Source organism: Silene latifolia, chromosome Y (assembly GCF_048544455.1).
Source record: "Silene latifolia isolate original U9 population chromosome Y, ASM4854445v1, whole genome shotgun sequence".
Lineage (NCBI taxonomy): Eukaryota > Viridiplantae > Streptophyta > Magnoliopsida > Caryophyllales > Caryophyllaceae > Silene > Silene latifolia.
In genome coordinates, this window is record NC_133538.1 from 87,144,909 (window position 1) to 87,157,392 (window position 12,484).

At 37.8% G+C, this 12,484-nt stretch overlaps 1 long non-coding RNA gene across 3 annotated transcripts; it reads left to right on the forward strand.

The window, feature by feature from the left end:
- The first annotated feature begins 390 nt into the window (after window positions 1-390).
- Window positions 391-7,657, forward strand: LOC141634183 (uncharacterized). Of its 3 annotated transcripts, XR_012538944.1 has the most exons (4): window positions 391-525; window positions 816-879; window positions 2,884-3,027; window positions 7,150-7,657. It is a non-coding gene; the product is annotated as an uncharacterized LOC141634183 (long non-coding RNA). The 3 variants fall into 3 exon arrangements; XR_012538943.1 differs by lacking the exon at window positions 7,150-7,657 and having other exon boundaries at window positions 402-525; window positions 2,884-3,124; XR_012538945.1 differs by lacking the exon at window positions 2,884-3,027 and having other exon boundaries at window positions 404-525.
- The last annotated feature ends 4,827 nt before the right edge of the window (window positions 7,658-12,484 follow it).

Sequence of the window (12,484 nt, forward strand, 5' to 3'; positions counted from 1 at the left end):
CAGATTAACCTATTCTACCCATTATGTTTACTTGTCATAAGGCTAGAAACTTCCAATGTAAAACGGTCTTATATCTTGCTATATTAAAATAAATCGTACAACTTACCTTAGCTAATTTAGTATACTACCTCGCATTTTTAGTCAAGGTCAACGCGGTCAAAGGTTTAGTCAACAGTGAAAATGTGTTTTAAGAAATAAAATGGAATTATTATTTATTGTTTGTTATGGGTCGGTTTTAAAAAAAGAAAAAGAAAAAAAACGGAAGTGGGGCGTGTGGAGTAACGAGGTCAAGGGGAAAAGAGGTGTTGTCTTGGGAAGGCTTATACTAATTTAGATATTTTAGTAAGAAAATATTATAATAAAGATGAGCTTCCTAGAAACTTCCTACATCTCACCTAATTCTATATAAACCCCCACTACCCTTCACATGTTGGTTAATTGCCTCATAGAAACTCACATAAAATCTGAGAGAGAAAAGAGAAGGAAACTAGAAAAATATTCGTCTTTTCATCTTAAGGGTAATTGGTAAGATCTTAAATTTTTATCTTAAATCAATTGTTTACACTTTAATTTATTAAACACCTTTGACCACTGTGTCGTTGACCACTGACTACCATGACAAACTATGACCGACACTATGACAAGGGGGGCTGACCGGCGTGGACCACCGCGGGACCACCATGGTCTGGCCGTGTACATGGACGGTTGATGGGTTGTTTTTGGTTGTTTTTGTTAGCCTTGTTTTGTGAAGTTAACATCTTAAAATTATAATATAAGATCCAATATTAATTGTATGAAATTATTGTTCAATTTAGGTGAAAGATTCCAAGAGGAGAACATTTGATTATTATTGCTTGAATTGTGAGAATTTCAAGAAAGGTAGGATAACTATTCATTTCTATGCTTTATATTTATTGTCATTATGAGATTTATATGCTTGGATGATTAACTATAACTAAAGATGAGTTATTGAATTATTGTGACGGATTATAAGATGAGTTACTGAATTTATATTCTTTAATAAAGGTTGAGAAACATTAATGTTATTGTTGTTACCATTGAGTTAACCTCAGTCTTGCATTGGGACGATTGTTATTGTGTATCCCCCGGGTCATGAGATGACGGGACGCCGGAGTTCTGTAGTCTCTATGTTGGACAGGGACGTCTATTATTATCGATCCCTTGGTCAGGAGTTGGCGGGACATCGATGTGGTAGAGCCTTAGTCTCGGATTGGGACGCCAATTGTGGTTGTTCAATTGTGTCGTATATATTATTTCCGCAATTGTTTTTTTATCACGTTTGTCTTAATACTGTTTAGTTATTCTACTCAACTGTTGGTTGACGGTGTTACATTTTATGACAAAAATTGCCGCCTGCTTTAACTAATGGGGCCTGTTATGAACCATTTAATATTTCCAGTTAAATGAGGAGCAGATTTAAATTTACATGTAATTTAGTAGCTGATTTGGATGCGGGGGACGAGTTTGACACGTGAGATAGAGGTCGTCACTAGAGTCTAGTTTATCACATACCTTAGTTGGACACTATTTATTATTTACTGAGCTGCTTTATAACAATTACTACTTCAGTTTATTCATTTGGGACAATTGTAATAAAACAAGTTTGAGGCAACTTATGTTATTTATCTTAAAGTACTTTTGTATTGTTACCTTTGTTATTCACTACCTCGGCCAACCAAGATGGTAACGACCTTACTTATCTGGGAATGTCTGGCTAAAGGCTGTTCGATAAATGGTGGTGTTACATAGTGGTATTAGAAGGAACGATCCTAAGGACTAAAACCAATGAATTTAATGAACTTAGGATGAGTCTAATAAAATAAACCCCGTGTAGAAAATATTAGAAGCCCCTATAGCTCGGTTAGAGAGACGTCTTTAGTTCGGGTTATGGCCCTTCTAGTTTTGAACCGGTCACGATGGGAAAGGCTAGGTGAGTGGGTTAGATAGTGTGCATGCTGTATCTTAAGGGTCATAATGATTTGAACTAGTGAGATAACTGACTGTGCTTGTAGGGTATGAAATAAAAGATAATAATTTTGAGGTGAATAAGAAGGGAAGGGGGATTAGGGCTGTGTAAAAGGGGAAGTGTTGAGGACTGATTAATATGAATATGTGTTAGTTGTGTCAGGATCTGGACATGGGGCCATCCGCCCGCTGGTATGTGGACATGCGGCTGTAAGAAAGCCACGTTTGGTGACGTAGAAACGCTTTCTACCGGATCACTTTAAATCGGTCGGTCTCGAAATGATGAAAAGATGTTCGGAGTCCCCACCAAGCATTTGTGAATTGTTTCGACACCGTTCGACGTCCACTTTATACCTTAGGCAAAGAAAGTATGAAGCGGTGCTTGACACAAATACTAAATATAAGGACTCGTCCCCCTTAAGCATTCTATGTTTAGAATGACTCTCGTTGCCATGGATAATGTCGTCCACTATCCAAAGGTTCTAAGAAAGGGGTGAGGGTACGTATTGGAAAGCCCTTTAATTAGATACCCAATCCCGCCTGCATTAGCGGCCTCTACTGATCGATCGTGGTTAGTAGAGAAAAAGTTGATAAAACGGGTTAAGTGCATGAATGCGCATCCATTAGTTTAACCTAACATGTAAAAGTTTGCTAAGTCGATTGTTTATCCAAGTAGTAAGTAATTGATGTAGAGTTGGATTTGAATTTATTTGTGTGCAAAAGCGGAAATTAAACATCCATTTACCAAGTTAGGTTATTGTGCTTAACACGATCCATTTGTTTGAAAAAGTGTATTTAAATGATAAAGTGTAAAATGTAAACTCGTCAAACTGATCCGTCACGCATTTGGGTTAACCGTAATGGAGATTATCCTTGACAAGTGCTGAACTGAAACAGGTGATTACCAGACAGCCTCCTTTGGGGCGCGACCCATGTGGCGATGCAAATGGGCATGCCCTGGTTTGTAAGGAACAAAAATAAAAGGTTCATTGGGCGCGTGATGAGCGTCAGTCCAAATGGGCCTTCTGCGTTTTGGAAAAGGTTGCTAAAACTATTTTAAAACGTTATTAAAAACCGCTTTTGTTGTAAAGATCGTTAAGACCGCTTTTGTGCTAATGCTTTTAATATGTTTGCATGACTTGAAATATTTACCATTATGTTGGTAATAATCCGCGTCGGGTTCAGATTTGCAAGCTTGACGTGAATAGTTTGTAAATAACATATGTAGAATGTGTATACTTAACCGTTTCGTCACCGTACTCGAATTAAATCGATATGGCATGTATGTTAGCCAAATATGACATAGGATATGGTCAAGATGAATTTGAAAATTAAATGAAACAAAAGTGAAAGAAAAGTGTTTGATATGAACTAATTATGTTAAGTTCATTAATTTGTAATTAGTCAAGATTTGTAATCGTACTCGGATTAAACCGACATGGTATGAAGGACCAAGTATGATTATGATTATGACTAAAAAGCTTGCACACGTGAATAAATGAAAACTAGAAAGAATGAAACAAATGTGTGTTTAATTATGTAATATCTCAAATATTTTAATATTTAATATTTATTATTTATTATTGTATATTTTAATACAAAAGAAATTCAATTTAATATTTAAGATGGCCTCTCAATTCTATTTAATTTCGAAAAGGGTAACTTAATCAATTAAGAGTCTTATTAGGGCTATTCCATAAATAAATCTTTTATTTAATGCCTTATGTGTGCCATGTTGTTGAGCCGTCAAAACTCTATCCTCTCTTTATTTGCGTTCCAATATATACAAACATCCTCCCTCTGTAAAACTTTGTTTCTTGTCTTTCACTTTCTTCTATTCAATTTCTCATTATCATTAGAGGACATGTCGCGTTCGATCGTCCTCCGATCCATTGCACCCTCCATTAATTTAATCAGTTCGATGATTTATTATTGGACTATTTCGAGTATTCTTAGCCAAGCTTTCTTATCTTTCTTATTTAAGGTAACACGATTCTACCGATCCTAATAATATTATTATTCTTCGAGGTGATGTGAATTACATGTTATTTGTGATTAATTTATTACGATTTTATGTGTTACTAGGCCTGAACTATTATTAATTGTTATTTTATATTGATAGTTAATATTTTCTATTGGTAAGATAAATTATTATTTGTGAGAATGGTGAGTAAGGGATTTGACGATTTAACCTAGGTTTTCCTGACGATGAATTGGTTAATGGTAAAAGTCCTATTTATTTGGGAATGTCTTGCTAAAGGCTCCTGAATAAATGGAGGTGTTTCAAATTACCCATTAATTTGTAATTAACCAGCAATATCATCGAGTCACGGAATAAAGTGTCATGGTATATGGAACCAAGGATGATTTTGGTAATGGTCAAAAACATTTGCCATGAAAATGAATTAAAAAGGTAAAAACTATAAAAGAAAAGAAGGAAAAATAAGATAAAACATTGAAGGAATTTTGAACTCAAACACGTTTGAATTCCGACTTGATGAGTAGCCCATTGGGGCATAAGTTCCTTGGTGGCATAAGGAGCCTCTGTCTCAAGCCAAAACTCGGTTTTGACTCGATCTTTCCATGTTTTGAATCGCGTTATACATGTTTTTGGTTGCTTGACGAGGACCAACAAAGTGTTAAACTGTGAGTCAGCAAACTCGTATTGAGCCCACACTTTGACTGAGGCTTAAACAAGGTGATAGTCAAATCATAATCTCTAGTTCAATCAAAGATTCCAACCTGAGGACTATTGTAACGTCAAGGCGACTCACAAGGGTTTAAGCCAAGGACATGCCGTCATGAAGGGCGATGTCGAGGCGACTCAGGGATTCGAGTCAAGGACATACTATCGGGAATGATTTAGAGTCTGTCAGTTGCCCGTGCGGGTCGTTTAACGTCTGTTAGACTACATATAAAGGCTCACCAGCCATGAGAACGAGCCATACTCGGGCATGTAGATTTGATAGCCGGTTGATATTGCTCGTGCATATCGACTCGCCAGCTGTTGATTGTCAATTAATTGACTGTGAGAATGGTCTATTTATCGAGCCCATTTCAAGAGGTTGCCTGATAATGACTTCTAACCAGGTTGAATGACTATAGGAATGGTCGATTATCAAGCCCAATTCAAGAGGTTGCCTGGGGATGAATTCCAACTAGGTTGAATGACTGCAGGAATGGACAACTTATCAAGCCCATTTCAAGAGGTTGTTAGGTCGGTGGACTTGTAGGGGAGTGATGTTGATTCTGCCGAGGAAGGAGGATTCTTGATTTTTGCTTTGCATGACGCCAGGTCACCGCTGGGGAATCTCTGCCGTGGGAGGTATTTGTGACCTGTAGGAGCGATCAACATATAGAGTGCCTTTGGTAGGTAGGTCTGTCGGGGATGTTTGATTACAACTTAATGTTTGGAAGAATAACGCTTTTTAATTCGTTATTTGCAAGATTGGTTTTTTGGTAAAAAAAGTGACTTTTAATTACACTATCTGCGATTTAAAATGTCGGAGGTAACGGTTTTAATTCCGTTATTTGTAATTTTGGAATTTGAGAAAATGGCGGTTTTTAATTTCGCAAATTGCAATTTGAATAACGGTTTTTAATTCCGTTATTTTGAATTTTGAGAAAATAGCGATTTTTAATTTCGCTATTTGCAATTTGAATCTAGAATAATGGTTTTTAATTCCCTTATTTGGATTTTTGAAATTTTGAGGAAAATAGCGATTTTTAATTCCGCTATTTGCAATTTGAAACATGTAAAATAACGGTTTTCAATTCCGTTATTTGGATATTTGAAATTTTGAGGAAAATAACGATTTTTAATTCCGATATTTGCAATTTGAAATATGGAAAATAACGGGTTTTAATTCCGTTATTTGGAGTTTTGTATTTTATGAGAAAATAGCAATTTTGAATCTCGTTGTTTGCAACTTAAATTTTTTGTTGAAAAATAGTGAGTTTGAGGTTCACTATTTGCGTTTTTGAATTTTTGAGAAGAAATAGCGATTTTGAATCTCGCCGTTTGCAATTTGAAATTTTTTGTTGGAAAATAGTGAAGTTCAGTTTCACTATTTGCGCTTTTGAAATTTTGACGAGTTACGAGACATGATTTCGTAATCCATAACATTGTGAAATAGATATTTGTGAAGGGTTTGGGCCTAAAAAAAGGCCAAAATCCATAAAAAAGGTAAAGGAAAGCCACAAGGGGCGCGAGCCTAGTGGCGCGGCAATGAGCCTCTCCTTTTTTTCTTCAAAACAGACGCGACAAGGGTTGCTCCTCATTTCGTCTTCTTTCTTCGACAAAAACCTAAACAAAAGCTCTCAAATTCGCCATTTTTTATCTCGCTTGTTGCATTGATTTGTGCTAAGATCATAATGTCAACTCAAGGTATGTAAATCATGTCGATCTCTTTTGATTTCGTTCTTGTTTTCGTTGATTGAATTTGGACAAAACCCTAACTTGCCTCAAATTGAATTTGGCAGTTTTGTTTAGCTCGCTTTTTGGTGGAATTGTTGCTTGCATTAGGTTAGAAACACGTCTAGGAGCATAGGGATGCTTTTAGTTTGCATTTGGGCTTCCGTTATCGTCCCCTTTGTGGAAAACCGCGATTAGGGTCTTAAGACCGTCTCATTTCACGAAAACCGTGTTGGTTGCTTGAGTATGCATTCGTCAGACGGTCTTATACTGGCGAAGAGAGTGCTTGTTTGGGCTCATACTTTGCCATATAGCTTTGACATGTACCCCAAAGATAGATTAGGTGACATTAGGACGTGATCGAGTCACTTTGCCTTGGCCGTAATTTAAATTTTTTGCCTTTTCGCGCTTAATTTGCGTTGGTTTCGCCTTGTTGGGGCTTGGTTGAGATGTTTTGCTAGAAGTCTTTTTTGTGGGCCATGTATGAATTTCGGGGGGGGGGGGGGGATCCTTTTTAGCGGGTTTTGACTCGTGTTTCACTTGAAAATGGCGAGTTGGAGGTTTTTCGTGTGCTAGTTTGCTTTTTTAGATTGGATGGGATCGGGCGGGCTTGCCCTTGTTGGTTTGTATTGTTGATTTTTTGCGTTCGCAGGTTATTTTCGCTTTTTGATTTTGTTTGGCTCGATCTATTTTGTGCCGTCATAATGCCGAAATTTCGGCTGGCATTGGGCTTTGTTTCTTGCTTTCAGGTAAGTGTTTTAGGGCTTCTAGGCCCACTGGTCCTAAGTCGGGGATTCGGGAGGAGGTGGTCGATCAGGGAGGAGGATAAGCGGCTGATGTTCGACGTTTGGTGCATTCTTACCTCTTTGTGGGTTTCTGATCAAATACTGATCATTAACCGTTGTCTACAAATTATGGGATGTCTGATGACTGTGGTTCAACACGGGAGTAATGCACCGTGTTGTGATCTTTGATTTTTGCCACGAACCATTCTCTCATTTCTTATCGGAGTAGGGAGGAGAGACCACTATCCCTTAGCTTAGTACTCCGGTTTGTATCAGACTGTTTTTGTATCATAAGTATTTTTATTGTACTCTGTTTGTATGGCAAGTATTTGTATCGGACTTTTTATTTATGGTAAGTATTTGTATCTGACTGTGTTTGTATGGCCGGTGAGTCTGTGTGTTTTGCCTAATTCACTTTTCGTATATACGGCCTTTCGTGGCTTTTGTGTTTGAATTGGATCTCTTTTTGTGCTGTGTTTCGGGGAAATGCGGTCGACGAATGACTCCTAGTTTGCTTTAGTATTCACACCTGCAATGTTATTGTGGAAAACAAGCAACAAATTGCATGCACGTAGTATTCGTACACGTATAAAGCCCGTTAATAGCGGACGAGATGTCGTTGAAACGACTGCGACGTCTCAAAGTTTAGAATTTGAAATCATTTTGAAATTTTCTTGTTTGTAAAGGACCTTTGAAATTTCCGTAACAAAGCGTCACGTTTGGACTCTTTAAAAATTAATTCGTAATTTGTGTAAATTGTCTTGAAATTTTGAAAATTAAACCGATTTTGTGGGAATTAAATTGGATTTATTAAGTGTTTAAAGGATTTGATTTTTGAATATTGGAAATAGCGATATTGTGGGAACGACTCACGAGTCGCAGCATTTTTCGCAAAATGGTGTCAAAAATTTTAAAAAAAATTCGATATTTGTCTTCGAGATGATCCATCGCGGACAGGGGCGACTAGCCCTTTCTCTTCTTTAAAACAGAGAAAAATAAATCTGTATGTTTAAAAGCGGGTCTTGAACACCGTGTCAGCCTTCGTGGAACGCGAACCCATGGAAGTGTGAGGGTATGAAAACACAAAATTTTTTTGGTAGGCCATAAGAGGCGCAAGTATGTTGGCGAGGGAAGGTAGTGTGTCAGGAGAAAACACAGCTAGAAAAGGACCAGTCAAGGTGCGGATTCTTAGAAGGAGCCCTAAGAGGCGCGAGCTATGTTGCGATGAAAACTAGCCCTTCTTTTTTCTGAAAAAAAAACGCTGTTGTTTTCTGCATATATAACAACTTGTGCTGTCTTGTTTCATCAACTCAACACACAAACTCTACGAAAACGTCCCTTTTTTTCCACAAAATCATAGATGCTTTTGAAGGTAGGTTGCGTCATTGGTGCCGGGATTTGTCTCCACCTGATAAGTATCAACTCGACGTCATGCGAGTTGGTCAATTGTTGGTGCTTCGTCAAGTGAAGGTTCAAACTTCCTTTCTTGATGAATGTGCTTGGCTTTGGGACTCGAAACACCACGTTTACGTTTTCCCGAAAGGTGAGATTTATCCTTTCCCTTCAAGGTGTTGACATGTTGGCCTTCATCAACATCTTTTCTGGTCGGTTGGATGCTAGTGTCTCGGAAGTTGCTAGAAGAAGGGTTCTTTATTTTTGTATAGTGCATGCCTACCTTTTTTTCGAGGCATTGAAGAAGGAGGGGCCACGTTGGTATGGTACCATGATTCTTATTCATGTTGTTGAGCAAATGAAGCATGGATGAGATCTCTCTTGGCTGATACTTGTTAAAATTGTGCAAGCCTTGGATAAGAAGAAATCTCATGAAGATTCGCCTTGCTTCGGGTCTCCTAGAATTCTCCAAGTTTGGCTTATGGAGAGGCTTAGATTGATTGAACCTTCCGTTGATGTTATCTTTTATTCTTTCCGCCACTTTACCATCAGAAAGAAGTTGTATGCAGATAGCCTTGCATACACCGAGGCCTATTGGACCTCGAGGTTGACGGAGGAGGGTGGTCCTTTTATCCGTTGGGTCATGCCATGGTGGAGCTTGAGGTCTTTCACGGGGTTGCCCGTTTCGGCCGCTTCTTCTTGCTCTTTAATGGTTGTTGGCTTGGAGGTTATTTCCTTCATTTACCTGGATTGAGTCATGAGGCAAATGAGTCGCCAACAAAAGGTGCCCGCTCGAGATATGTTGGTTCAAGAGAGCTTGTTTCAGACCTCTGAGTTAGTGGACAGGTTTGAGAGATGGTGGCCACTCGGTTGATTTGGGAGGTGTCAAATCCCACTCCTACTACACGGGTGACGCCCGCTTATGTCAAGTGGTCAAGAGATTCCACCTTGGAATAAATGTCAAGGTTCCGCAAGGATGAAAGTAGTGACTTAAAGTTATCAGGAAGCGGCTAAGGCAAATCGTGCTTTCTTTGATGACTTTGATGATCATAAAAGTCCGAGTGTAATGAGGCCGTCAAAGAAGAGGAGCTTGGGCCCTAAAGAGGCGTTGGGCCGCATGTGGGATAGGCTCGGGCCGGGTAGTTGGCCGTGTAGGAGCCCGGGTGCGGTGGTTGTTGCGGATCCGTTAAGGATCCGTTCGGAGGAGGAGATCCGAACTAGGCGTGCTAGCAAGAAAAGCAGGGGGAAGATGTATCTTGATAGCAAAGGCAAGGGTAGGATGGAAGAGTAGGGATCTCCACCTTTTTTATTATTATGTTGTATTAGGGTGTGTTTGTGTGTTGTATGGTTATTATGTTATATTAGTTATGTTGTTGTGTGTAGAGGTATGTGTTATGTCTTATTATGTAAAAGAGTGTCCTAATTAATGCTTTAGCTTTGGAAGTTATGAACTTGCTTTTTCTTTATTGTTGTTAAGTTTGTAATCCCGCCTATTTATTAATTAAATAAGAGGGTTACTTATATTGAAAACGTTGCGAACATTCATTATTATTTTTTCCATCCATTTTGTTATGGTCATTCGGCTTGAACTATCCTAAACATTGCACGTGCAAAAGAGGGGGGGGGTGGTTGGTTGCTATGGAAAGGGAGAAAGGCCTTTTGTTTTTTTTTTAATAAGGAGAGGGTATGAGTTCGTGGTTTTGCTTCGGGTGGTTGTTTTTTTTTTAGTTTTATGTGTGGGGACGGTTGTATCCTTCTTGCGTAAAAAAGGATTGCCTACGTATTCGTGATGTTACTCATATATGTGCATATTTAGTCCCCAAACTAGCCTCATTCCTATGCTTTCTATTGCTTATTAGGGTCGTTTCTTATCTTTAGTTCCCTACTTTGCATATTCTTTGAGGTTTTGTGTCCTTGGTAGGAGAGGATTGAAAGATCATAGATCCATATTAGACTCTCTAATTAAAAATCAAATGATCTCATAATTTATTTTTATGTGATCTATGTAACATGCATGCAAATATAAAAGCATAATAAATAAAGATTAAGGAAATACAATTTCCTTACATTGATATAAAGGTAATATGGGCACAATCTAGATCATCTATCTAGATTGTTCTTATGCTAATTGAAAATTGATGATCCTCCTAGAACAAATCTCCAAATAAGAAGATCTCTTTTAAGATGCACCCAAGAATTTCACCCAATAATCTAACAAGTATTAACTAGATACTTGTTAAATTTAACCCTTGATAATATTTATAATATTACTAACACTCTTAGTATATATTTTGTTTACTAACAAATCTTAGTAAGTGGTTTTTATTATTTTTAAGAGAAAAATAATTTCCACACACATGCAATGTTTAAGAGTCAAAATGAACAAATGAATGGGTGCATAAGGAGGGAGTAGCCGGTTTGGTGAGAGGGAGTGGAGTTTTCATTTTGCCTTATTTTAATATTCCCAATGGAGCATAGTTTAGAAAAGAACAAAAGTATTATCGGAAGATAAAATGTGTAAGTGGAATCATTGTGTCTAAAGCAACCCACTATCCCGTTTATATGATTTCCATGACCCATTTACGGGTCTATATTGGTTCTTATATTTGTCGCACAAATACGTGTAAATTTTATTTAAACATCGTTTTATGTTTAAATGCTTCCCGATTAATTTTGTCCAAAACACTCCGTAAATATACGTGTACCGCTACACATATTATTTGCGTACTAATATTAAGCACATTAATCAATTAGTACAATTTTAGTGAATTAACAACTAATTAACTAAAATCCGCTCATAAAATTTATTATTTAATTATCGCATAATTAAATAATAACTGCCGCGCCTCGAGTTCGCAACTCGAAATCCCTCTAAAAAGGATCGACTAACCTTTTAGTCTATAAATTAAGGGACTAAATAAATTGTATCTCATACAATTAGTTAGTTGTCAATTGGGGTTCGTTCCTTTAGGTGTGACCGAAAAGGGTAAGTTAATCACCACCGTCTCACGACAATAAGGTCAAACTCTAGTCGCCAACCGTTATCGATTTATGTTAATCAACTGACGAGGATCAAATAATAAATATCCTGATGATATTCCTTTAATGAGATTTATTATGTAAACGCACTATTGTGGAGGACACTGACTCCAACAATCTCCCACTTGTCCGACACAAGGTGTGCGCTACCAATTCTCTTGTCCGTTTTAATCTCCTACTCAATGCAAGGTGTCTTTCAGGTCACACTTGCACATGAACATATCGCGAGTGGTTTTCTCGATCGAGAGTGTGACTACTAGACCGGAAAAATCTCCCACAAATTACTTCCGAGCGTGGCCACGCATTTGTAGTCACAACTCCTCGAGTGGCCTTGAGATATAGTTACCCAACGTGGGTGGACAATTCCTGTATGCCCTATTTATCTTTTCCCAATACAGATCATCATGAATCAGAAGATGTCATTAGGCCTCCTTTCACAATACGACCTAGTACAAAAACCAAAGTCACTTAGAAACTGCACTGCCTTAGATAATAGTCTCCAGTCAAAAGAATCAACTCATAAGAACATCTTAGAGATTCCTGCCACGACCAGGCGTCTATAATAGAACTAAGGGACTCTTTAAATGGTCAATGTTCAGCAAAATGTCACACACTCTGCCTATGTAATCGACTAGTCATCACGTATGACCTCATGGTGTTGAACAACCATCAATCGACTTACAATCTAGTCACTACGAGACATCACCTCATTAAGTGACTAGGGACAAAATACAATGTTCATCTTATTCACTTGAATAGTGTTCAACATTGTCTCCACACCTTATTCAGATAAACAAGGTATTAAAAATTTAGTCACACTAAATAAAAGATTCATAAATGAATGCTTAAACAATGAATGCGATTATCA